Here is a 27,965-nt window from a genome sequence, read left to right as displayed (position 1 = left end):
TCATTCTCTCTAGTTCAATTTGACATTTAAAAATGGCCAGAACATTAAATAACTCAACACCAGGACTGGAAAGGCCAACTTCAGGTGACTAACGCTGCTGTTTGAACTATCCGTTTGAACTACCCGTTAGTCGTCCTGGCGAGTTGTTATTCCAATTTTGCTGCATGTCTTTTAAACTTTTATTACTTTACCCTTTGGTATTGGCCAAATCACACATAACCCGGAAACGGGACTGGAAAGACCAACTTCAGGTGACTGACGGTGGTTCTTGAACTTACCTGTTAGTCTTCCTGGAGGGTTATGATCATTACCATTCTGCTACAGAAGTTCTTTACAACTTTCTAGATTGGATGTCAACATCGGTTTTATGCAATTTTCTGTTTTTAATTGTTGTTTTGTTTTTACCTTTGTTTACTTTCACGAATTTTATTACATTTACTTTATTTTACCTTTTTACCGGACGTTTGGCGCAGATAGCCTAGCTGCTTTGTGCCATAAAACACTAAATCAATCAATCAATCAGACCTTATGCAAATGAAAATGTGCTCATTTTTACATAGAAAATAGGCTAATTTCTAAATTTCATTATCCACGTCACAAAAGCAAAGTTTGAAGGGAATAATGGCCATTTTCTGTACTTTTACAACCTAAACAATTAAGAAATAACGCATACTATCCAGGAACAAAATATGTGCTGCATAGTATAATACATGAATAAACATCGACTGTTGGTATTTATAACGGTATAACACAATAGTAAACATTACCTTCTTGTAACTGTAACAATTAGCAGTTGGTGTAGTGGTTGTAATACAAGTGGACTAGTTATATAACAATAGGTTTTAACCTTTGACTGTTGGACTAATACGCTGAAAATTAATTCTGCAACAGATAGAAAGGAAATATTTAGGAATTATTTTAACACGAAAAATCACATCCTATGATTCAGTAAAGGTTTGTTATGACAAATAATTCTACCACGTAACACAAAACTACAAGAAAATGCAGTTTCATCTAGTGATTTTGGAAATTCGGTAATATCTGTGTTTTGTTTTTTGGGGGGATAAGAAGTTTGAACAATAGACGAAAATATTTTTATCATGATGTTTCTCTGTTTTTCTACAGTTTTTTCAGCCTGTTGTATTCGAATGAAATGTTAGACACAGTAGCTAGAAAATTAACATGCGTTTATTCCAGACCAAACAAAGTTTACAAATTATTATTATTATATATTCATTTCACGACGATATTTCAGAATGTTTAATTTATAAATTTTGAATACGCATTATATGCTTAAAGTGCATGCATGTAATTTATTTTTAAGTCACGGCCTTTTATGACCTGGGGGTTAGGACATTGACTCGCAGTCTGTGGGTTGCTTGTTTGAATCTACCGTGAGAACATTATAATGTCCTGGTGAATCTTACCATTCATCAGTAAAAGAGTAGTCCAAAAGCTGGAGATAGATGGTTTAGACTAGCTATCTTGTCTCTAGTTCTATCATTGCTGATTTAGGAACAGCTTGTAGATAGCTGTCGAGTAGCTTTGTGCAAAATTCCAACAAACAAACTTTTTAGGCCCGGCATGGCCAAGTGGTTAACGAACTCTCGTAATCTGAGGGTCGCGGGTTCAAATCCCTGTCTAACCAAACATGCCGGTGGGTGATGATGACTAGCTGCCTTCCCTCTAGTCTTACGCTGCTAAACTAAGGACGGATAGCCCAAATAGCTCTCATGTAGCTTTGCACGAAATTCAGAACAAACTTTTCAAATCGATTAATTTAACGAAGATTAATTCTGAAAATTGAGTTATTATTTTCCAAAGCGTCATTTTTGTAATTGCTTTTATAAAACAATGGTGAATCTTATATGACCTCCACTGGCAAATTGTGTCTAGTTTAGAACCATCTTTAAATATTGATTTTGTCTATCTGAATTCCTTAAATGCTTTATAAAAGTCACGTTTCGATCAAAAATGTTTCATATGTTTGTTTCCTTGAGAACAAAAGCTCATTGAATAATCTGTTGCGTCCGCCGCTTGAAATTCAACCCCGGAGATTAGCATATTAAGTCTGTAAATTTACCGCTATCTCCTCATGATACAAATATTTTTAACCTTATTTATATTTTTTTTTCAAAGCACGTTAAATCGAAAGCCCAAGGAAGCTGTTAACTTAAAGTGTTAAGTTATAATAATCATAATTAGCATAGGAAATTTATGTAAATATTTTCTTTAAAAGGTTTTTTACGCCCTATAAACATTCCATTTACATGTAACAATAAATGACTTATTGCATTTATGTGGGTAGCATGAGATTTTCAGAAAGTTTTAATTTGCTGAACTTTTTTGTTTTTGTTTTTTTGCAAGTTGAATATGTAACAAGTCCGAGTTAAATGCTTTCAAAAGTGATTAAAACATGCTACTAAACACCGTTTTTAACAGTTCTGTAATGTTAGTTTATCAAATACTGATGTATACACATTTTCATAGTATAATGTAAAAACAAAAGATAATCAGAATTTGTAATATTAAACAGCAAAAGGGCAAAATAATATTTATATAATTTTGTCGGCTATTCTTCTCAGTGTATTGTTATGCAACTCGGGAATAAACTGTTCAGTCATGTGATATGAAGTGCAAATGATTGTGCATTAACTTGTACTAATCGGTTTCACATACTCTTGTCTCAGTTGCTACTCTGAATTGAATCACATAATGTAAAGTGTTCTGAAGTGTTCATGAATTATAGGAGGCTATTAGATGTTTCATGCTTGTAAAGAGTTATCTATGAGAAGAATGGAAGCAAGATGTTTCGAATCCTCTAAAAATATTTCAAAGTGTCGTTAGTAGAATATAGATGGAGTCGCTTCAAACTCAAAATTGTGGGGTATCTGCTTCGAGATTGGATCAGGTATTTACAACCATAATTGGACGTTGCATCAGTGTAAAAACATATAAAAACAGACTTCACAAGGTCAGCATGTATGTAAAATGTCTAATGAAATGAATTTTCCTCACAGTATGGCAGAAAAAGATCTCATCTTTAATAGTGCCAAACAAACTAATGACATGATAAACGTGTTTTCTGCTTTTCGTCTTCAAGTCGTGAAGACGAAAGGCAGAAGAATTTCGAAATGTCGTCCTCTACACTGGTGCTTCCACAACAGTCAGTTGTTATCAATCTACTAAGTTTTATCATGAATACTCTGCCTAAAGAATCTACCAAAGAAAACTAACAACGTATAGAACAATGTTCCTTTTATAGACGAGCCGCCATTCACTCTACAGTCATATAACAGATGTATGCTCATTTGGAAATAATGTGTAACCAAATCCAACCGAATTTTCATTTAAGAACGTAATGCGCATGGTGGCAGACGTTATAATATGGGCAGAAATAGATATTATTGGACATTCTGATCTCTACATCCTGATGGGTAATAGCTGTGCTAAATAGGTTGACACAACCATTGAAGAAGAAACGACTGACCAAACTGAGTAGCTTGTATCTTTATCAGACTTCAATCCCATCGAATATCTACAAGACACTCTTAGTAGACATGTTATATCCCGTGAAGTGACTTTGAATACCAAAGATGTACTAGAAACAGACCTTTGAGAAGAGTAGTCGGGAATCCTTCAACACTCCATCAAAAATCTCATTTTAAGCATGGAACATCGATGCCAATTTGCTCTTCCTGTTCATGGCGACTGCATTTCGTACTGAAGACAAATGTCATGAGCTGTAAAGACATAAAGTTATTTTTGCCAGATGTTCAAGTTCATTTACATTACGATTGTATCCTGGGTGAACATCAATTATTTGCCAGATTATATGACTAAATCATCAGATGCTCGACTTGCATAACAGTAACGGAAGGTGGCGCTTAACGTTATTTTATAAGATGAAATATATTATGTGTTCCAATCATTCTTTGTTTTTGTATCGATGGTTATTTTGATCTAAAATGAACACGATGTTGCCCCCAGTGGCAACATGTCTACGGGTTTAAAACGCTAGAAACCTGGTTTCGATACCAGTGATGGGCAGAGCACAGATAGCCCATTGTGTAGCTTTGTGCTTAATTTCAAACCAACAACAGCAATGAACACGATGTATAACTTTTTTTTTAATCAGGGATTAAGTTTGAGTAAATCTAAGAACTTGTTAATGAAATACCGTAAAATCGTTAAACAACGCTTGCTATTAATGATACGTCACCACAACAGAATCTTGCTTTTCGAGTTCTGTGTTCGAATTCAGGAAGTAGTAATAAAGCGTTGTTAACGCTTAAAGAATTCCAACAGGTTGTCATGTGGGTCATGGATATTCCCCTTCTTTTGTAGAAAAACTTGTTTACCGTATTTCTCCAACATACACGTCCGTGATGTCAATAATCTTTTCTTCTCCCGTAGTGAGTTTTAGATTAAAGGACAGACTGAACAGGTGCTGAATTATAACTTAAAGGCAATAAAAGTGTAAATTATTTAAAAACTACTGTGTTCTCTATTATGGACCAAAAACAACAAAATCTACGGGTTGTGCATTCCTTAAAGTTGATATCGCATCTGATTTTGGCGTGTCGCCAGTTTTTTGTTTTTTTCAGATTAAACTTGTTTATGTTGTACTGCGTATGGAACGTAACATAATATGTATTCTGGATATGTCAAATGTTGTTTGGTGATTACATTTGTCATTCAGATTGTCTATATGAAACGCAATCATTATTTTAACGGCAATGAAGTAAGGATATTATTATATAGTGTCTGTCAAAGGACATTCAGTAAATTTTAACAATGTGTGAAAATGGTTTTACTGCTTATGCCGATAATTACCAACAGAATTAAATCTCGTGCACTAAAAGTAAAAAAACGTGAAATGTGTTTGTTGTCGCTATTACCAGCATTTGTGACTGTGATCATTGCACTTGGTCCGTAATTTCTGATAAATGATATATATATATATATATATATATATTTATTTATTTATTTGTTAAAATCAGCGATATCTGCTGAAGAATACCTAATAGTTCGGAAGGGAAACATTGCTTTTTACCCCGCGAAAAATCGAATCTTGAACTATAACTTGAAAGTGCGTAACTTACCCCTGACTCGCTGAGGAACGTTCCAGAGAGGGCTGCCTTATGAATTCTTCGAATTATAGACCATCGATTCGAGTCATACAAATATTTTTTAAAACATTGTCATAAATACCCACACAGTAATGAATTGAACATGTAAATATTAATGTTTTTTTATGTATGCAATGATAAAATAAGTTGTAGGTTACCTTAACATTTTAGGCTATTTCATCTTAATTGCTTGGTTGTTTAGAATCTTTGCGCAAATCTACACGATGGCTATCTGCACTAGCCATTCCTGATTTAGAAGCTTAAGACTAGAGGAAGATCATTACCGCCCACCGACAATAATTGGGCTACTCTTTTACCAACGAATAGTGGGATTGATAGTAACATTATAACGTATTCTCTGCTGGTACAAAACTTACAAAGCTGAAAGCAGGGGTTCGATCTCCCTCGGTGGATTTAGCAGATAGTCCGATGTGGCTTTAATATAAGAAAACACGCACACATTATAACGCTCCCACGGCTAAATGGGCGAACATGTTTTGGTGTGATAGGGATTTGAACCCGCAACCTTTAAATTATGGGTCGAGCTCCTTAACCACCTGTCCATGCAGGCCCCTGTTAAAACTTTCGTTAATTGCTATAGCCGCTTCTTCTGAATCAGACGAGAAAAATTTGATGAAGAAGTACCACCTATGTTACGTATTCTAAATTATTTCGAACGAATCTCCGATTTATTATGTTACGTATACCAGGTATTAAATTGCCAGAAATTTGAATTTAGAAGTTAATTAAACCTTAATATGTATTAAGTTTATGATATTTGCCAATAAAATTGATACACTTTTCATTTTTGAACACAAATAAATTTTAATATAGAAACAAAAAAAACATTTACAATTTATAATAATGATTATTACAAATAATGACGTATATACAACAGTTTTACAAACTTACATACAATATTGAGTCTTCTATATGGTCAAGAATTCAATATTTTATCGATCGTGTAGTTCCACGACGAGCAAATTAATTCTGAATTAATTTTGTTACGCCTCGTTTAAACTAATGCTGTTTTTTCTCAGTTGGCCTCACACTCTGTAACGAGTTCACTTCTTACCGAAGAAGATATTTAATGTCCTCGTAGAAGTAATAACGTTCGTAGTTAATTTACTGAAGTTGAACATTTGTAATGTTTGAAAATTTATAAATGTTCCTAGTCAAATTCAATTGTTTTCCGAGTAACAGGCGTTAATCCCAATTATAGCTTTCAAGGCCTATAGCACACTGACTGTAGCTGACCAATGATAATATTTTTCTGTTACTGTTTCTCAGCTAATTACCTTTTACACGAATCACGCGAGTTTCTAGAAGTTTCAACAATGTTCAAAACGAGATAACGATTTTGCAAAACAAATGTTGTTGATATTTACTCTGAAGAATCTTTTACAAAATTTCTAGAGCAGGGGGGACTTGAGCAATACACATCCAACAATATATGTCACATGCTAAAAAGAAATCTATACTTGGTCAGTCCGGGCCTCATCGTAATTGTTATATGTAATAGAATACCTGTTGTACATTCTGACTGTTTTGAAATTAGTAATATCAATGATTATGTCAAAGGTGGAAAAGACTTTCTTAATATCAAAATGATATATATCTGTGTGTATATATACACTCACCAAAAATGCAAAAATATGTTATTTTTATTTATTTCTTTTTTGGTTGGGGAAACATTCAGTAAAAAAATGAGAGAAAATCACAACGCAGATTCACGTTTCTTTTTTTCTCGTCTTTGTGTTATCTAATAATACGTCTAATGAAAAATACTGGAAGCCGTGTGCTAAAGGATTCTGGAACTGGGTATAAGCATGTTATTTATGATTATTTTATTTCAAAATAAAAAAAAATAATTGTAACACCATCAAGTATTATATTTTGTTGCATGTGTGTTATTTTATCTAATTATTTCCGGTCTGGGAGAGTTTGAACTATGACACCTGTGGAGGATATTACCCTGACAGTACATGTATATGTTTTGTGTCCTGAATAAAACTACGTGCTGACGATAAGTCATACGCTAATTCTATTAACAGGCCTATGAGGGTAAATAGGTAATAGTAAAAGGCTGTAGACGGTTAATATTCTATTGGTGGCATTACAAAATAATGTTGACGCGTTTATACGAACAACTTTTAGTTTTATCAAGTTCGAAAACGAATCGCTAGGTAAGTAAATAAGAACATACAAAAGTACGTATAGAAGTATATGACTATCGTTGTAGTCATTAGTAAAGTGTTAATGTACATGATGAGTGAGAAAGATGATTAGGAGTACGTATAGCAATAGTTGATTAGTTTGTTTTCTACTCGTACCAGAGCTGTCGATTTAGTTCACTTTTCTATTTCTTAACCAGCTTTATACTTAAGGGCTTATAGTGGTATGAGTAGGAAATCCCCACAAAAGAAGGGTTAACTCAACTCTTTAAATCATCTCAATATGCTTTGAATGCCTTGAAACAAGTTTTTACTTATTTGTTTTGGAACTATTTTGTATTCTTGCGAAAAGCTCTCTGTTTGTACGTATCCTGTGACATTTCAGATTATTGAAAGCTGTAAATTTCCTTTGTAAATATGATGAGATATTTAAATTTAACACTAGGTTTTAGCTCAAATTTGATAAATAAATACCTTAAGGACAAAATAGAAAAGAGCAGCGATCATCTTTAACCTGCTCTGATTCCTTTCTTAATGACCCAGCATCGCCAGGTGGTTAAGGCACTTGACTCGTAATCGGAGGATTGCGAGTTTGAATACCCGTCACACCAAACATGCTTGCCCTTTCAGCTGTAGGAGCGTTATAATGTGATGATCAATCTCACAATTCGTTGGTAAAAGAATAGCCCAAGAGTTGACGGTGGGTGGTGATGACTAGCTGCCTTCCCTCTAGTCTTACACTGCTAAATTAGGGACGGCTAGCGCAGATAGCCCTCGTGTAGCTTTGCGCGAAATTCAAAGCAAACTTTTGTTAACGAGTTTTTATGATGAACAATGGCCACTGGATTTATTGTATTGTTTATTTTTAAGCACAAAGCTGCACAAACGATTAATTATACTGTGTCAATCGGAGAGATCGAATTTTGAATTTTATTCCTCAAGCTTATAGCTAAAAGGAGAGAGCATAAGTACTACCATGAGTGTGGTGATGTACAGCGTATAAGTGACATTTAACTAACTGTTCCATGCTAACCATAAAAGGCAATAAAGTATAACTTGAAGCACTCTTCTTATTACTCAGTATAACGATGCTTCGCTTAGCAACTTATTTTGCATAATTTATTCTTGAGTTGCTTCTTCTGTATGACTTTCAACTTTAGTGTGTTGTTCCTAACAATTCAGCGATTGTTTGAACTCTGTTTGTTCCATTTTTATTAACTTGTACGATACGTTTTGAAATTATTGGTGTAAGGATTTAGTTCGAGCGCTACCCGTCAGTTTCTTTTAAGAAGCACGTGTGCTTGAACTGGTTTCACTGATTTATGTATAAATAGAACAAAATATAAGCAGTTAACTTGGAACTAAGAGAAATATTCAGAACATTTTGGTGAATATTATAATCATTAATTTGTCTTTACAAAATTTAAAGTCGTGCCATAATATGCTAACTGACTGGTCTAAATTGAACACAAATGGTATTTTTCGTCGATGTATTTCTTACTTTTGTTAACACGTGTATAAAAAATTCTTAACTCATACGTTATTTCACAATTCTTTAGGCCGAACATTTCAAATGATTTTTGTGATGTTTCATTGTACATTATATTTGCATGTCATTGATCAGAATTAGAACCTGCCCACTAATTGTCTTCATAACTCATTTTGACACTAAGAGACTCTTCCTTAATTTGATGATTCACTAAAACAGTTTGAATATGCTACGAACACTTTACAAATTTTCGTAGGTTTTCTACAACAGTGGACTGTGAAATGAGATTACTGCATTAAATACAACAACAATTTTTATGAAGACTATTTTTTTACTCAGACTATGTAGCATTTTAAGGCGTAATCAGGCACACAACTAAAACTTCTTCGTAACACGTGGAATACTGCGAGCTAAAACAGTACCTGCACGCTGTCTCCGGTTTGTCTAATTGTTGTTTAAATAAATTATCTAATATTTAATTAATGAACAATTCTGTTTAATAACTTACAACGTAGTTTCATTTTCAAACTTTCAGATTCATAGAATTTTCTGAAGGTGGTAGACCTGTATAATGAACTTTATAAGGTGAACAAATCCATTAAAACATGTCAGTCTGACGCTTTTAGACCGTCCTCCACTAGCACACCGATATGTCTGGGGACTTACAACACTATAATCCAAGTTTCGATACCGTAGTGGGCAGAGCACAGATAGCCCAATAGCTCATCGTGTAACTTTATGCTTATATTCAAAACAATAACTTTTTAACTACGCCTTTTGACTAAATTTCCAAAACATAACCTCATTTGAGAAATACATACGTTAAAAACTAACACAATATCCTCTTAAACTGTATACAAAAATAATAACTAATGAAATCCCGTTGCATATCACTGTCCAGTTTCTAAATTCATTGAATATTTCTCACCGTTATAGAGAAACCAAGTCTATCGGACGGACTACTTTTGCGCTTTTCATGAGAACTTGAATGGAAAAGACCGATAATGTTATCTATAAGACACCACTACCTACAGAGGTTACAAGTGCAGAGTTCTGAAACCTCAAAATACTTTCAGCACTCAGAGCTTGGACTCTTTTTTTTTTCACCCTAAACTTAAGTTTTGTAAGATCTGTTTCAGATTCAGGATTAGGTGCCCTACCAATTGTCAACTTTCTTCATATTCTGATTCCCTGAATATTCACCCATTAATGTCATCTCAGCAAACAACTGAGATACTATCTTCGTATTGTATAATTTCCACTGTTGGCTTCAAATAACTTTAGGCTTAGCACGTTGTTTGAAGAAGAGATACACCACGTTTTAATCTTTTTGGAGTTTAGCCTCGACTCGTCTTTGAAGATATACCTTCTAGTCTTGAATTATATAGTCACACATTTATGATCTCACTGAATTCAAACATGTAAGAAATGATACAATGTGTTTTCTGTTTTTTTTTTAATATCTTCATCTTTCTACTTGCAAATATGCGGACAGTATATAAATGACATGCTTCAAATTATTAGTGTAACCTGATCTTCCACATTGCAACCACAAAAGAGAGCCCAGGGATATGTATTTATATTTAAAAAAGCAGTAAATGCCGTTTAAAACTATTTTAAAAAAACATTTACAAAATAAAAAATGCCGTTGCTTAAAAACAGTGTTTATGTTAACCTGAAGCATGGATCTTCCATTATAAAACAAGATGAGATCAGTGTCTATGTTATCGCTAAAACTTGTGTCCTCCACCTCTTATTCACTGCAAGTAACGAAAATCAGAAGAAAAGGATGTCTCGGTTTAGGCTTAATAAAAAATGATGAAACTAAAATGCGTGAATAATTTTGTATTTAACTTTTATTTCTTCATTGTGAATAATGTCACCACTTAAACAGCTTCACATGTTGAAGCACTCATGAGGTCTGGTATGGCACTCGGACGTTGGAGCCTTCGACTTGCAATCTGTGAGGGCGTTATATAATGGTCAGTTCCACTTTTCATTGGTAAAGAGTACCCCAAGAGTGGGTGGTGTTGACTGGCTTTCTTTTATCTAGTCAATCATCTTTAAATTAGGGAATACAGACGCAGATAGTTCATGAAATTCAACAAACAAACACATTAGAATTAAACATAGAAGTATTGGATTTACATTCTAATGCAACAACAACATAAGTAATTTGTGTAGTGTGAATGGTTGTATGCTATTGAACGAAAAAAAAATAGAAAAGTCATAACATTTACCCGTAGAAACTAAATATCTAGGCAAATAAACTCTACGATTATTAAAGTAAATAAAAAATATCAGATTTGTAAAATTTTACTCGCTTTGGCTTGAAATTTTAAAAGTTATCGAACACGAAATGTTTTAGGAAATATTTTAGTTATATCAGGAGGCTCATTAAGGCTGTCAATATTTATAACATCTATAATACTTTAATTTGTTCATCATGATAATATTAATCATTGAACAAAAATGCCAAAGAAACTGGCAGTGGGTGGTGATGACTAGTTGCCTTCCCTCTAGTCTTTCGCTGCTAAATTAGGGACGGCAAGCGCAGATAGCCCTCGAATAGCTTTGCGCGAAATTCAAAACAAACCAAGTCAAAGAAACTGGGTAGATGTTTTGTGTACTAAATGCTAAAAGATGCACAGTAACATCCAAAAATAAAATAAATATTAAAATATTTTCATTCTGTGTTTATTAAAATTTCTATAGGCCACATGTTCATTAAAGTAAGTGATTTTCGAACAGGTTGTAGTTAAATAAGTACATAAATATAGAAAATATCCCGCAAAAAATAAACAAAACAAAAACTGTCATAGACTTAACTACGGAAATAATTTTATTATTACTTTTACTATTATTATTACTATTGTTCGAGAATGAATCTTTATCACATTAACTGAAAGAAGTTCGAAAAGCACTTATCTCAAATGCAAACAGAAAAACAAACCTTTCGTGGTGCTCAAAACGCAAATTTTGGACGTAGGTAAAGTAATTTGATGAATCGCTTTTCAATCTTTTTCTCCTTTAAAGATAGAGAAACTACGAAAGAAAGGAGATGAAGACCTAATCTATCTTGATTATATTGTTCCATCAGTGCGAACTGCTAGAGATGGTGCAGTGATGTAAGGAACATTCACAAAGATTCTTATATCAATTCTTAAAGCTAAATAACACTATGAACGTTGTCGTTGATAATGGCCGTTCCGATGGACAAATACTCTCTTCTTGATTAAATGATGTTACGAATTTTTCACAAGCTCATCTATCATGGAAGACTAAAGTTTGTTAAGGTTTAGAAGCACTTGACTAGTCAGTGTGCGAGTGTATCAAAGATGTTGAGATCGAGAAGAGAACAGAGACCAACAAACAAAGAACAATCTTATAGTTTTTATATTTATACCTTTTGCATGGTACGGTTGAGAAGAATCAATATCTGGCCATTGTTGACAGAATCGGCTGAGATTAAGATGACAGGTTTGTAGCAGTTGACAAATTTATTCAGTTATTTTTTCATCAATTAGTCACCAACATTAGGCGACAACAAATTTTACTTTTGGCAGACATTGACTTTTTCTCTTGTCTTGCTATAGAACTGATAATAGATATCTTTTGATTTGCAGAAATTATTGTTCTGACCCATTGTCTTACGCGGTAGTATAATGTGAATACATCTTTGTATTTATTATAAGATTTGAACATTAGTTTGACATGTTAATAGATCTGTGTGCTTATTTTTTAATGCACTTAAATGAAATTTCTAAAAATACCTGTAGGGGTCAGTCACTCGTCATTTTCGCAATCGTGGAAAGATGGTAAAATATTATTAAAGTATGTTTATATGTAGATGAATGTTTTTAATTCAACAAGTGTAAAGTATTTCAGTATAAGAAGAATGTGGTACCTCAACATAATAAGCATACTCTTCATATAATTACAAAATTATATTTATGCTTTTACAGGACTGTAATTTAGGTTTAGTTGCAAGGAGCTGCATGCTAAGCCCATTTTCTGTTATGGTTGAGGAAATTCGAACTGTTTCTTTGAGTCATAAAATCAAGCTTTAACAGAATAAAGTTGAAAAGAAAAAAAAAAGAAGGGTTATACTAAACTGATGAACACGTTCTTCGCTAATAAATCCAGGAGACATGAAAGTGGAATTAGTAGGTTATTTCTTATTCCATTTCACAAGAAACTGGCGATTTGAGAGAACACGAGAGAAGGTTTTACGTGCGATTTCGAATTGATATATATTCAATCGAAGATTTATCGTTTTTTCTGTTAAACTGCCATATGTTACCTCTTTTCTCTACTATTTCACCACATACTTTCTTATCTAAGTTCTGTGTAAGTCTATGAAATATAGTTACATCTCACTAGTTTATCCTGTACACAGTAATTTGCTGCATGGTTTACTCAACTTCGGTTTTCTTCCGGTTGCGCGCATTCTCGCCAATGCACGTACACGTGTATAATATTATATTCGAAGTAGACGCGCTAAAAGCAAGCTTATTTACCTGTCAGTTAGGCTTAAATCGAAAACATCAATATTCTTTTAAATAAATCTGTGTATATATGCATTTATGTCCGTTTTAATTAGACGCTGTCAAAGTGAGTTTATTTAAGCTCTCAGGTAGGGCTAACTTGAAAACTTGCAAATTCTTTAAATTAAGAATATGTATCTGTACATACATTTATGTGTATGCACGCAGTATGTTTTCTGATATAAAAGAACATAACACTCCTATTAATCTCTTATGTGAGATGTTGAGTAGATTGTCAAGGCTGTCAATGCCTTCTATTTTGCCTTTGTTTTGGAGAAATATATGTATTAAGGTATGTCGAATTGCCAGTCTTGAATGTTTTTTTACCTCAAAAATATTGACAAGTATTAGTAATGCGTCAAGTGCATTTATAATTATAGGTTTATATTATTCAGTATTTACCAGTTTAAATAAGTTTTAGTTTTTGTACTTATTTTGTATAGGCCACTTGGAAGAAAGGTGGAGTTTCAGTAGTCGGTATTTCTGACTTCGTTTGGGGCCCGGCATGGCCTAGCGCGTTAAGGCGTGCGCTTCGTAATCTGAGGGTCGCGGGTTCGCGCCCGAGTCGCGCCAAACATGCTCGCCCTCCCAGCCGTGGGGGCGTTATAAGTGACGGTCAATCCCACTATTCGTTGGTAAAAGAGTAGCCCAAGAGTTGGCGGTGGGTGGTGATGACTAGCTGCCTTCCCTCTAGTCTTACACTACTAAATTAGGGACGGCTAGCACAGATAGCCCTCGAGTAGCTTTGTGCGAAATTCCAAAAACAACAAAAACAAACGACTTCGTTTGTTCAAATAGGTGCCAACAGTAAAATGTAATATTGTTTGATTCTTATTTAGGTCTGACGCTGTGTATAGCTCCAAAACATTATACCAGTACCAGGTTTATACGGTTACTTTTGTTTAAAAAAGTATGAGTTGTCAAACAAACAGAAAATAGCCTTGGCATCTTTTCTTTTGATGGATGTGTTACTCTCGTTAAGAGAGTAATAAATCGGTAGAAAGAAAATCCGTAAATAATGGCCTCAAACTATTTATCACTGGCCAAAATACGGTGTTGATACCAAGATGTTTAATGTGATTAAAATACGACGTTAATTAACAATTTAAGCGTTTTTGTTTATCAGATGAGACCAACAACACTGTTTCTTTAAACAATATACAATTAAAGTTTATATATAAAAAAACTAACAGCCTTTACTTGGATAAGTGATTAAAATTTACAAAAAAAAATTGGTCTTATGTTAAATAATGGCTATAAAACAGTGCAAGTTAATGAGATTATTTTATACAAGTTTCAAAAGTTATTTCTGAATGTTAGCTGGAGCAGGTTTTGAAAGTTATGTGAAAGTTTGTACTCGTTTTCTGAACAATAATGAAATAATGATAATTAAGATAATATAAGAGACAATGTTGTAAGCTGTGTAGGTGGGCCTTGAGCAGACGATACTGCAATCCACAGCATTCACATACTACATTTTCAATTTTATTTTTAGTGATACGTAATATAATACTACTGTTGTCTTATTCCTCTCCCCCTTTTTAACACAGTAACTACAGTTAGTAAGTATTTGATAGAATAAAAATAAATACAGCTGGGCCATAAGTATTATGCGTATTTTCTCAGTGCTTTAAAAAATTAGAAAAAATTAGAGTTTTGAATAGTCAATATAAATATGACTTATTAACTTATGATAACACACAAAACAATTAAACACGGAGAACACCATGCTTTGACTAATTAAGTATTTTGTGGCATTACTTTAGGCAACAGGAGATAGTTCGTGTGATAACTTAACGTTTTATAAAGCTAGAATTCTGGGTTCGACTTCCACAGTGGACGCATTGCAGACAGCCTACTGTGCAGCTTTGTGTTAAAACAAAACAAAAATAGGTGATAATGAGAAAACATGATACTTGTGCAAAAAATATCGCCAGGCTCTGGCATACGGGACACGTGCCCCAATTATATTTGACAGTGTCCCGAATCCCTAGTTGGTGTCTTAAAAACCAAAATAGAAAATCATGACCGATATCAAACTGAAATGCTGAACAGTCCCGAACCTCTGGGCTCGAGTTCCGAATATTATAAGTACTTAACGACGCCCCCGTAGTAGCGGACAAACGCATGCGAACTAATTTAGTTTAGCATCAATTTCGTACTCCTTTCTCCAACGCGTGTTCCTTGTCTCCATTGATAATATATATATATATATATATATATATATCTAGTTTACAATATAAAATAATGAACAGAAGCTCCTAATGTAGCGGAAATTACTTATCTTGAACTTTGAATTATGTGCTTTCACATTTATAATTCAGAGCGTTAAAACTTTATTGAAAACCTTGAATAATTATTAAATTTCGACCAGAGCCAGCTACCTAGCTAGAGCCAGACTAAAAACCAATTTATTAATGTGTATAACTAAATAAACAAATATAAATATATTTGTTTTTATGTTCTTACTTACAGATATTAGAATATATTGTTTCATGACCACACACGCGCACAGATGTACGAAAAAATGGTGAGTCATCGGTGTAATATATATTTTGTGTGTGCATGAGTTCAAAACAAGTTAGTTGCGTAACATGTTTATCAATTACTAAAACGCTAAACGTTATGAATAAGCATAGACCGTAATTCTTATTACTTCAGGTAATGGTGGAGCCCAAATATTTTTACTGTACCATTTTAAAGAAAAATAAACTGTTTTGGAATATAAAACCATCATATACGACGAAATTTCACCAAATACCGTATTTTACGCCTTGTAAGACGCACATTTTTCTTTAAAAATCCCTTGAAAAATTTCCATGCGTCTTCCAAGACAAAAGTGATGGGTTAAGGTAAGAGGTTACTCAAAACGGCCTCTCATACAGACAGTAATCTCATTACTTACCAATTACAAGTATTTTCAATTGCTTAAAACATTCAATTTACCTAATACTGTCGATATATTGTGAAGAATACGATGTAAATACATCGTATTTACTCAGTAGATTGAAAAAACGTCAAGGTTGCATCAAAGTGTTAGTTGTTGAGTCAAAATATTTTTCTCTTAGAATTTTCTTTACAAAACTGGGGTAATTCTTCCACGATGTAGCGTCTTACAAGGTGTAAAAGATAGTATACTTCTTCAGAAACGTGATCATAAATGAATTTATTAACTGTATAAGGATTCTAAAACATTCCATTTTCTTTCTGAAGTCGACATGTGCAAAGTCATATGACAGACGTATTTTCTTATTGGCCAAATACAAAATGTTTCTAGAATATATTTCTCAAAGCAGAGTGTATTGGAACACGGAAAGAGCCACCATACACGAGGAAACTTTGTCTCAAAACATATTTCCTCGTGCCTTTATGCCTGACAAAACTCGAATGTGATACACAAGGACAATGAACATTACTACATTAAATGTACATTCAGTACTACATCCTGTTCGTCACGACTTTAGGGCTGACAAGTTTAAGATATGATTCACAAAAACGTTACTGCATTTGATGTACATTTAGTATTACAAACGTCCAACCGACAAGGTACCACCTTCAAAGTTTATACAAGAGGGCATTTACCATTACTACATTATATGTATATTTTCATGTGAGTTTATACTTATAAGTTGCTTTAAATATATATAAAAACTCATCCTAATGTTTTGCTTACTCTAGCTACATTTCGTCTAATCTCGATGAGTTGTATCCACGTCCAGTACACGAGTCAAGTTCATGCTGTTTACTATATCTGCTCACACGTTTTCACCTTTCTAAGTAAGTAACCCAAGCAGAGTACAGAACCCCGGATTTTAGCCTGTGGTGCAAATATTTTTATGCATATACTGCAGCTAAATAGAAAAAGTAGTGTTTTGTTAATTTCACACATTTATAAGTGATAGTTTGATGACGAGAAGAAATAGTCTGTAACTGAAGACACATACTAAAACTTAAACTCTGAAAATATGCATGTACATCGTTATTGCATGAAGTAATGTTTTTAGTGAAGCAGTACTCTACATGATACACATAACCTTGATCGAAGCTGAACTCTATGCTCCTTATTATGTTTAATATGATACGTTTGTAACCTATAAATGAAAACGCTATACTCATTTTTATGAAAGATGTTTTTGTGACTTGAATATTTACTAAAGTATAAACGCTTCTCTTTTATGTCGTATGTTTTATAGTGTCGAACACCTGTGCTTTTTAAAGTTTCGTCTTGTCAAGGGGACATGTACTCTTTACTGATAAATCTTTAACAAAGCAGAAACTTTATCATAAAACTACATGATATTTCGTGTTTGTTTTCCTATTCATATAAATCATATTTCTTCAGCTTGCACTGGACACAAACATCTACTGTTGGTCTCAGCGATGAAATATGTAAATTATACAACTTGTGTTTGTTTAATACGTTGACTGTAGTTAACTTGCCGAACTGCGTGTCTCGAAATTCAAGTTTGTGAAATACCACAGAGAATGTTGCGCACTTTCAGCTATGGTCGCTTAATAGAAGCGAGTGACTTCTGCTATTCGGTTAAGAGTAGTCGTGTAGGCGGCGTGTGTTATTGATTGGTTGCCTTCCCTCTGGTCACTGGCTCTAAATTAGTGTCGGCTAGACCTAGCTGCTTATCCCATGTAAGATGTCGCTACGAGTTAAAGTACCAAATGTCAGATTTCTTTCACTATGTTGTTATTGTCAGCATGTTTTGTTTTATATTTTAGTTTATTTGTATGTAATTAAGCACAGAGCTACACAATGGGCTATTTATGCTTTGTCCACTACGCATATCGAAACCATTTCTTGTGTAATAAATCCGCAAACTTACTGCTGTGCTACTGGGGGAAGAGCATAGTTTTAGTTGAAGTTGTGAAGTATAAACTGATTGTAACCAAAATAAAAGAGTAGATTTAAATTGTACGTGAAGTGAATTTTTAGTGAATTACGTTAGAAAAACTAAAGGGGTGTAATTATAGTGAACGTTGAAACTACATAGAAAGTAATATAGAAAGGAGTAAAACTTTTACTCTATGTATGTGTGTGTCTCTTTCTATTTAGGAAGATAGATAAGTGGACAATTTTGTCAGAAAATTTGCAAAATAATAAATATTATCAAACCTGTATCTAAACATTAGTGAAATAAGACGTAAAAAACAAATTAAAGTCTATTATTAATCGCTCATAAAAATGTAAAACAAGTTGTTAGAGCAAATCATAATAATCAACTTCAGTGTGTCATGTAATGGGTCAGGTTAATTAGAAAAGAATAGTTCTTGCTAAGTTAAGAAAATAACTCCCGCCATCAGTCACGGATGGCACTCATGCGCAATGAACGGTATTTGTGTCACATATATAATGAAATATTTTAATTTCGAACAACGACATTATATTTTTTATATTTTTAGAAGCATGTAAGTACGTTTCTTCACTTATATTTTTGAAACATTGCAGTGTGGTATTTCCGCAGACAGTAATTATTTTTACGAGGGTCAACATTATTAACAGAACTTTGTTTTGTTTTATTAAGTAACACATGAAGACTTGCAAACTGTCTCTGCTTGTTTTAAATTATTACTAGCACAGTTATATACAAGTAAACATTTCGTTTATGAGTAGCCCAATTAGAAATTAAAGAATTGTGATATTCACGATTTAGAGTCTACCTATTGATAACGTATATTTTATTACAACTTAACAGCTATTAACGGTAAGAAAGCAAGCCAAGGTTTTAGAACAGGAACTAATATTACTTACCGTAGAAGTTGTAAATTGTAAAATGTGATATTTATGGTTTATCAACATTAAGTCTTTTCTCGATTAACGACATCTTTAGCCTTTAGTGTAGCTGTATAAGCCAGGCGTGTATAAGTCCAAGAAGTGTGCAACATAGGCACAAATGTAGGTGTCGTTTTATCGGTTCTGTATTTGGTTGTTGTGTGCGACCTGGGAGGGTCAGAATTGACAGCATTTCTTCTTCCCAAGCAGAAATGCTTCCGTGTTGTTAATATAACGCACTTAGTTTACGCTGTTAAAAACAAGTGAATATATTTCGTAAATAAATAAACAGACCCCTGCAGCTTAGCCAAGCTACTTGCGAAATCTTTGAAGCTATTAACCAGTATGAGTAAATATTTAAGTAGGTACACGTCTTACACGTTATCATATGCAACATAGTCACAAAAAGATTTTTATGGCTATTACTTGAAAAGTTGCAAAATGATATTAATAATAAAACAATATTACTAAGTCACTTTTTTCGAAATGATTTTTGTACGTATGAGGTGCTACACGTATAATAATAATAATAATAATAATAATAATAATAATAATAATAAAGAAAAATAACTGCCACCATTTAAACTGTGTACACGTTTACAGCTGTAAAGAATGTTATTGTTAGACTTTTCTAGAAGGAAGCACGAGGCTTAAATCCTGGATTTAACGCTTCTAAGCAACCTTATTTTTAACTCCTACACACATACACTTACATACAAACATTGTTTTAAGTTGCCTTTGATTTCAAAGTGAAACTTTTTAACGTAAGTTTATAACAGTTACCGTCATAACTACTTTAGGTGGCTGGTATACGTGTTCTAACCTAATCTCACACGCGTTGTGAGGGCGTGGCGTGTTAATTAACATGAATTAGATTGGTCTGTTACGTTGCTCAAGAAGTAATCTGACTTTTAACAAGATACTTAATATCTTATATAAAATTGTAACTTGGTTATTTTTCATATCGTGGCCAAACACACAAGTATCATTATAATGGCTTTTAACTTTCAGTACGCGTTATGAGTTATCGATTATTTTTATATGCCAAGCTACTATTTGCTGTGAAATACAGTTATGTAGCCTACGACTTCAGTTTCAATGTTTATCACAATCCCACACCAGAAATGGAGTTTCCAACCGAATAAGAACGTGAGTTCAGCACAGGCCAAGAACAAAATTCGGTCTTTATATATATAGTGTTATTTCAGAATAGTTTATCGTAATAACAGTACAAATAATCCTAGTAATTAAGTATCCACAAATTTTGTTCCCACGTTCCACTTTTTGTCGGTTTTGGTAAATAGACATGAATTTATTGCCACTTTACGGTCAGAAAAATGAAACTCGTTGTTTTAAAAGTATCGCGCAAAGCTGCAAGGGTTATTTATATACGCATAGATGTTTTTAATTTTAAACTGATAGAGTAGAAGAAAGCACTCAGTTATCGGCACCAACCGTCAACTCTTGAGTTACTCTTTTCTGACCGAATAACAATATTTTACTGTTACTCTTTTATGACACCAATGGCTCCAAACGGAGTGCGTTTTTACGACAAGGGACACTAACCATAAACATTCAAATTCACGCGAATCACGATACCACGCTCGACCGTTGTAGAAGCTGATATTAGCGTTAAAACCATTAGTTGGCAGTTATATTTTTAAATTTATTATATTTATTTTATTTTATAAATTATTTAAATAATTATATTCACCAAAAGTACATCCAAGAAGATGCAGTGTAGAGTAAAACTGGTATCTTCAATTAGTTACATTTCCACTGCGTCCGTCATTCGGAATTCCCAGTTATATTCAACATTCTCGATATCTATGATAATTAAAACTTCTCTTAAAACGAAATAATAAAATCAGGTATTTTTTCTGTATAAGCTTTAGTGACTCTTGCTGGTTGATAGTGTGTAAGTCTAAAGTAAACATTATTTTTTATTCAGAGATTTTTCTTAAGTAATGCTTCAAGTTATCTTAATCTTTTGAATAGATTTTAGATATTTGTGAATTTTTCAATATTTCTGTTATTTTTAAAGATATTTTTCAACTGATACCCCCCCCCTCGTTTCACTTTTTGAGATCCGTTTTGTCTCCATGGTTACAACCTGTTAACAGAAAACTTGCTAGACCAGGTTTATGCTTTCTCGCAGGAATGTGTATTTAGTGTGAATAACGTAAGTAGACTTTTCTTTATTAAAATATTACTCTTGTTTGAAGCGTATAATGATTCGGTACAGACTATATAAAATCGTGATAAAAATGGTATGATTTAAAATCTTGAATTACACCTGCTAATTACTGTTAAAAATACATTTGTTTTATTTTAATCAAAGCAAGTGTTGCCTTATATCGAGTTTCTCACAATCGAATTATTTCAATGTATAATAATGCTAGAGTGGACAGGAAGTTGAAAATATTACGATCAAAGAAAATACAGATATGTGAAACTGCTGTGGCTACTTTGACAACTGCTGCGGTTTCCATGATATCTTCTGTGGTTATGAGTACAACTTCCGAGGCTTACCGAAATTGACTGTCAACTTCTCAGAGATAAACATAACTAACTATTAATATGTGGATCGAATTACTTTAAACAAATAGATTATACACATATTTTGATCTATATTTGTGTGCTTTTAGTGTTGGATATGTTTTTTTATATTTCGATACACATATTTCCAACACAAGACTGGAGCAAATATTTTATTATTTCGCATATTTTACTCGAACGACGGTTCATAACGCGATTACCTAATCCTATCTAATGTATGTACGTGTAGCGATAATTTCCATTACAGAGATATATATGTATGTAAAGGAGGTAAACACGATGCATGCACTAACTTGTACGAAACTCTCATCAGCTTGTCCACACCTAGGGTTGAAATGACGAACAAAAAAGGGCCAGAAACTTGTAAGAATTTACATGTAAAAAGTGATTGTTGTAGTTTGTAACTTTTTTTTCCAAGAGAGATAGGATTAGCACAAGTTTACGACCTTTCGAATCCTCTTTAGAAGAACGTTAACTAAATGCAGTTCACCTGCACAAAAAATGTATATCTATCTATCTATCTGAATAAAGCTATACTAATTATAGTAGTGAAATTTAATTTTCTTTTCAATTGTATCGTTTCATTATTTGTATAAAAATGAGATCGCGTTCTACATTGTTCTTACTGTGAACGAAGATAATCGTTGTAAGAAAGAAAAGAAACTTTCATCTTAAAACAAATTACACAAATATCGTTATTTTATTCGTGGTGTCAAATGTGGACGTTCTGCTTAATAGAAAATAGTTTTTTTTTTTTTTTAACATGACACACGTTTGCATTGTAGTTCATAATAAGGACAAGTTCACTTATGTAAACATACAGGTGTTCCATGTTATCTTTAGACCAGAAAGGTGAAAGTGTAATATGTTGATCAGTTGAGTTTGTTTTTATTATACGTTCTATTGTCGCTTATAATATCAAACTGTAATTTTAATGATATGATTAACTCTGGATCAATTAATCATTATAAATCAACGTAGCTCCAAAAAAAAATGTAAATTTGTAAATATAAGGGTGTAAGTTGTGGCATGACTTTTACAAGTATTCATCAAGTACGTGCTGACAGAATTTGTAAGGCTATTTTATATTGGTTGTTGAAGGTGAACTAGTTGTCATAGTAATCTAAATCAACTACAAAATGAAACGATTTTTTTTTCAAGCAATTCGTGCAATATTGTTGTGTTTCCACTGTCACCTCGGGCGTACCCGACTATTCAACCTGTTGTTTAGGTGTATTGACTGCACAAGTTGTGCTGCTGGTACCAGTTCCTTCTAATTTCCATTCCTTACATTCCATACAGGGCCTTTTGGAGTCAGCTACTTCAAAGGCTGCAGGCACTGCTTTAGTCAGCGGGGCGTAACCTATCTGTTGGTGTGGTTTTCTTTCAAAGTAAGGACTGCTTATAAAGGTTACTGACAAGACCTCGTAATGTGAATAAACTGAAGCAAATAACAGTATAAAAAAGTGTTGTTGTTTTTAGTAAATGTGCACCATACGGTGTGCTCTCACCCCAGCAATATCTTTGTTGTTTCAAGACGTTATTTACTTTTTCTGTAAATGTTTATGTTGTTACCTGATGCCATTCCTATTATTCCATGGTGTAATTCAAAGGTAGTTAGTCCCTTTCGAATTTCGAAGTACGGTGTTAAGCTTTCTTATTTAGCTATTTTATAGTCTTTGAATATGGAATAATACCGAAGAGAAGCAAACAAACAACCTAACTTTTGCGAGAAAAAATCTGGTTTGATATTGATAGCCTATTATGCGAGTAAAGCTCAGATCATATCTTTTGTGAATATTCAAATTCACAAAGCTCAAATTAGCTGGGCAAATTATTAGTAACTATCTTACTAGTTGCTTATAGTCGCAACAGGTTGTCGTTGATAGTTAAATTATGTAACAACTCTGTGCCGACAGTGCTCGAAGCTATTGGGTGGTGTATGAATTCAACGCATCAAAGCCTTCTGGTGACGTCACACGTTCAGCAGCGCACGTCACGGTTTTGACACTAAAGCCAGACACATAGACACGGTAACAAGATAAACACAGGGCTGAATGTTTGAATCTGTGTTTTCGTGCTTTATCTCAAAGGGTTCAACTTGTTGAGAGGAAAGAAGAAGTCGTTTATTTATACAATTCTATCGTTAGGATATAGATTTGTGAAGGATCCTAAAACTGAAGACAAAATATAGCATTTTGTAAAAGCATTCAACTGGATACGAATAAGACATCTGATGAGGTAAGTTACAAGTAGAGGCAGCTAGTGTATTGTATATCAAGCTCGCTTTGAACGTATTAGTGAGAAGTGTAGGACTCAGTAAAGACATTATATTTCTGTAATCAATAAGCTGGGTCATTTGACATTTAAATAGGGAAGGGGGTGTCAGGTGCAGGTAGCGGCGCTCTTTAATTTTTCTAAAGTGAATATTAAGTACTTGGCCTGATTAGATTGCTCTGGAGAATTAGAGCACAAGCAGGAATGGTATAAAACTTCTGTATTGTTGTCAGGTTCTCCAAATCTTCTTCCGCGGGGAAGGGGGTAACTGGGCCTTCTTACCTGTAAACAAGCAGTAGCGTACGGTTTATAAGTTTGTTTAAACATCTAACTCTCACAGACTGGTTTGTTCTTGTCAGTGAATACTGTATATAACTAGAACTATCAAAGCAAGACCATAATATATAACTATTTTTGTAGCGAGTTTAAACACTGTCTAAACGCATAAATACTTTAATTATTAAAAAAGCGTTTTGTTGTCACTTACAGTAAACAGAAAAGGTTTATATTGGAAACTACCGTCATGGTAACGTACACGTTTACATATTTTCGGAACTGGGTCCGGCATGGCTAGGTGGTTAAGGCACTCGACTCGCAATCTGAGGGTCATGTGTTCGAATTCCCGTCACACCAAACATGCTCGCCCTTTCAGCCGTGGGGTGTTATGGTGAATGTTACGGTGAATCTCACTATTCGTTGGTGAGAAGCCCAAGAGTTGACGGTGGGTGGTGATGACTAGCTGCCTTCCCTCTAGTCTTACACTGCTAAATTACGGACGGCTAGCGCAGATAGCACTAGTGTAGCTTTGCTCGCAATTCAAAAAACAAACAAACAAATTTTTGGAATTCTTATATTACTACTTGCAAAGTCGGACGTGATAAGTCTGCCTGGGCTGTGTATCTGATAATTCAAAGTTCGTATTTCGTTGCCGCAAAAACTCGTTACAATAATTTGGGGCGTCGTCCGATAAGAGTAACAGTTAAATCCAACTATTCTATTAGGCAAGAGTAGTTCAAGAGTTGGCGGTGGGTGCTCTTTACTAACTGCTTTCACCCTAGTATGTCAGACTAGAAATTAGGACGGCTTTTTTGTAACTTTGTACAAAGGTCTGACACAAACAAGCAACATACAGCCCCCATTTTATCAGTAAGTTTTGGATAGGTTGGAGGCAATGTGTCGTATATTATAATTTTTTAAATTGTTAGCTTGACGAGAGTGTAATATGCATTTGTGGTAATCTAAACGCGGAATCTTTTCGTGTAATATTTTCTCCACTATAATGTTAAACAGTACACTTTAACTGTAACTTTTTTTCTCGCAAGAAGTAATAACATACAGTTATTTTGAGTGGAAAAAAGCTTGGTCACTTATGTTAGAATTAAACGTTTAACAACTGTACACTGTATCATGATTAGTTAGTTGTTCGTGTAACGTACAGAAATCCTGTATATTAACTGTTTTAGAAACACATATTCTAGTACAACGCAAACATTAACGGTTCTTCTCAACATACGAAATAAAACACACCCAAAGCTCCGATGATCTCGTATAACAATACGAAATAGTATATAGTTTTTCGTATCTTCCTATAATTTTGAGGGTTGTAATATTAAAATTAGTTTAATTACTTTCGATAAATTCTGAACAGTGTATAATCGTATTTCAGTCTGTCTACAAATTATTTAGTGTACACTAATAATAGCAAAATCGAGTTCTTTTTTACTTGTGATATAGTGCGAGAAATAACGTTTTTTGTGGGGGCGAGGAATTTATATTCATACCACATTTCTCAGTAACAACTTAGTATTGTCTCTTATCTCGTCACTGACTGACTTGCTGAGTTCAGATTTTTTTCCAATAAATTGCTAGAGAGAGAGTGCCATGTTCTCTTTATGTTTTGTCGTAATCTACTTACTCATGATGACCGTATTAGAGGTCAGCGTGAAGCTAATTTTTAAACCAAACATGAGAAATCTACTAGCTTATTCATAGTGATTCGATAGCTCACTGGTATTATTGTCGGATCTTGTTTTTCATTCTCTCTTTTAGGGTCACCTGACTAGTATATTTAATATCGTGCAATATGTATCACCTTCCTATCCATATAAAGAAAGATTCAAGGCTGTTGTCCTGCTCTTCTTAATAGCGACGTATGTCAGCACCAAGTGCTGATTTCAACCTTGATCAGAACGCCCGTTGAGATAACTTTGTGCTGATGTGTATCTTACTGTTATTGAGGTAACATTAGTACCAGTACTTACGGCAAAGTTATTGACAATGTCTGCCTTTGACCTTCGTATAATTTATAAAGTACGAGCTTATTTGGCGATTTCCTCCTTGTCCATGATTGTTATTAACAGTATCAGTTTTATGTACTCGCTTCACAGTCTTGCATACGGATTCTACAATGTTTCCCATGAACTATCTTTGTTTCTATACTCGTGTACGGTAGGTCGATCTCGAGGGCCAAGACTGGAGCCACACTCAAGTACTACTACAGAACATAATACGACTGCATGTACTTCTAAAAGTTTTAAAAGATGTGGTACATTACTGTACTCTGATGCAGTTGATTTCTTACATAATAAAGGGGTGGGATTCCAACAGTATTTGCATTTTATACTCCCCATATCCTCACAATTTTAGGGCCCGGCATGGCCAGGTGGTTAGGGCGCTCGACTCGCAATTTGAGGGTCGCGAGCTCACATCTCTGTCGCACCAAACATTCTCGCCCTTTCAGCCGTGGGGGCGTTATAATGTTACGGTCAATTTCATTATTCGTTCATAAAAGCGTAGTCCAAGTTGGCGGTGGGTGGTGATGACTAGCTGTCTTTCCTCTAGTCTTATACTTCCAAGTTAGGGACAGTTAGCACAGATAGCCCTCGTCTAGCTTTGCGCAAAATTGAAAAAAACAACAACAAAGATTGATGAACTTGATGTTTTTCGGCCAGGATATTTCAGATGATGAACTACTGCAGATACACGATTTTTTGTGCTGCTAGTGTATCTGTGAAGCTGTTCTAGTAATTTACGTATGCTTATTTAACCAAGGAATGTGCTGATACGGCTGAGTTAGTTAACAGCGGTGATGAATGTTATTCGTTACGTTAAGTCCAGCCAGCTGTGGAACATACTTAACAGAGAAAGTGGGAGGTCTATTTCGGATCACCCTATACATGGCTGTGAACTTTTTCCCTTTAATTTTTGTCCTTTCGTTTTTGTTTTTCCTTTTTTTCTCACTGTTTGAATGACTGACTAAGTAATGTTTTAAAGATAACCAAAAACTCACACAAATTGTGCTCGAATTTACTCTTCATATTTGAAAAAATTCGATCAACGAGCTCCGATCTGTCTTATCTTCGAAAAGATATTGCTCCATTCTTTTGTACACTAGTACAATATGAAGACATAGTTTCATTTTGCATTTCTGTGCACGTTTCAGAATCGCTTTCAGACCAGTTTTATGATATTTATTTTACCCACGGCTTTTCATGCTTCTACTTATCACACGAATTAGATAAGTTCTTACCTTGAATTTGGACCGGATTATAGCAGTAAGTGAGTGTTATTTCGGATTGTATATGTGGATCGCCCGAAACGTGTTTTGTTGTTTTAAAAGCACGATTCAGTTACATCATTCTTTCTTAGCGGAGAAGAAAACTTTCGGTTTCAATGTGGAAACCGGATCTTCAACAAATTGCTGATTTCGTTAACGTTTACCATCAAACAGGTAAAGTTTGCTGATGTCATGTAATACCCTTATTCATTTAATCTCGTCTCCCCAGTGGCACAGCGGTATAGGATCTCTATGGACTTGTAACGCTAGAAACCGAGTTTCGATACTTGTGGTGGGCAGAACACAGACAACCTGCTGTGTTGCTTTGTGCTTACTCACATACAAACAAATCATTTAATTTTTTTTATCAAGACTATTACCATGTAATGTGAAAACTTGTTATTTTAAGAAAAAACTTAAAAGAGTAATTATCTCGCAGTCGTATCGTA

The 27,965-nt window shown here is 34.0% G+C and overlaps 1 protein-coding gene and 1 long non-coding RNA gene across 14 annotated transcripts in view; one reads left to right on the top strand and one right to left on the bottom strand.

The window, feature by feature from the left end:
* Positions 1-27,965, top strand: part of LOC143223133 (epidermal growth factor receptor kinase substrate 8-like) — a 172,547-nt gene that overhangs the window by 38,725 nt on the left and 105,857 nt on the right. For 2 of the 13 annotated variants that reach the window (XM_076450652.1, XM_076450646.1), the window contains exon 1: positions 23,686-23,924. The exons of 8 other annotated variants lie outside the window; for them this stretch is intronic. The gene's annotated coding sequence lies outside the window, so the exon portion shown is untranslated. Of the gene's footprint in view, positions 1-20,258; positions 20,274-23,685; positions 23,925-27,965 lie in introns of those variants that run through there. 3 more of the 13 variants (XM_076450660.1, XM_076450658.1, XM_076450657.1) reach the window with 2 other exon arrangements.
* Positions 10,634-19,251, bottom strand: LOC143223136 (uncharacterized). The gene is made up of 2 exons (XR_013012676.1): positions 19,104-19,251; positions 10,634-10,856 (listed from the first exon to the last, which is right to left on the bottom strand). It is a non-coding gene; the product is annotated as an uncharacterized LOC143223136 (long non-coding RNA).

This window comes from Tachypleus tridentatus, chromosome 8 (assembly GCF_004210375.1).
Source record: "Tachypleus tridentatus isolate NWPU-2018 chromosome 8, ASM421037v1, whole genome shotgun sequence".
Lineage (NCBI taxonomy): Eukaryota > Metazoa > Arthropoda > Merostomata > Xiphosura > Limulidae > Tachypleus > Tachypleus tridentatus.
This window is presented reverse-complemented; position numbering and strand designations above follow the sequence as displayed.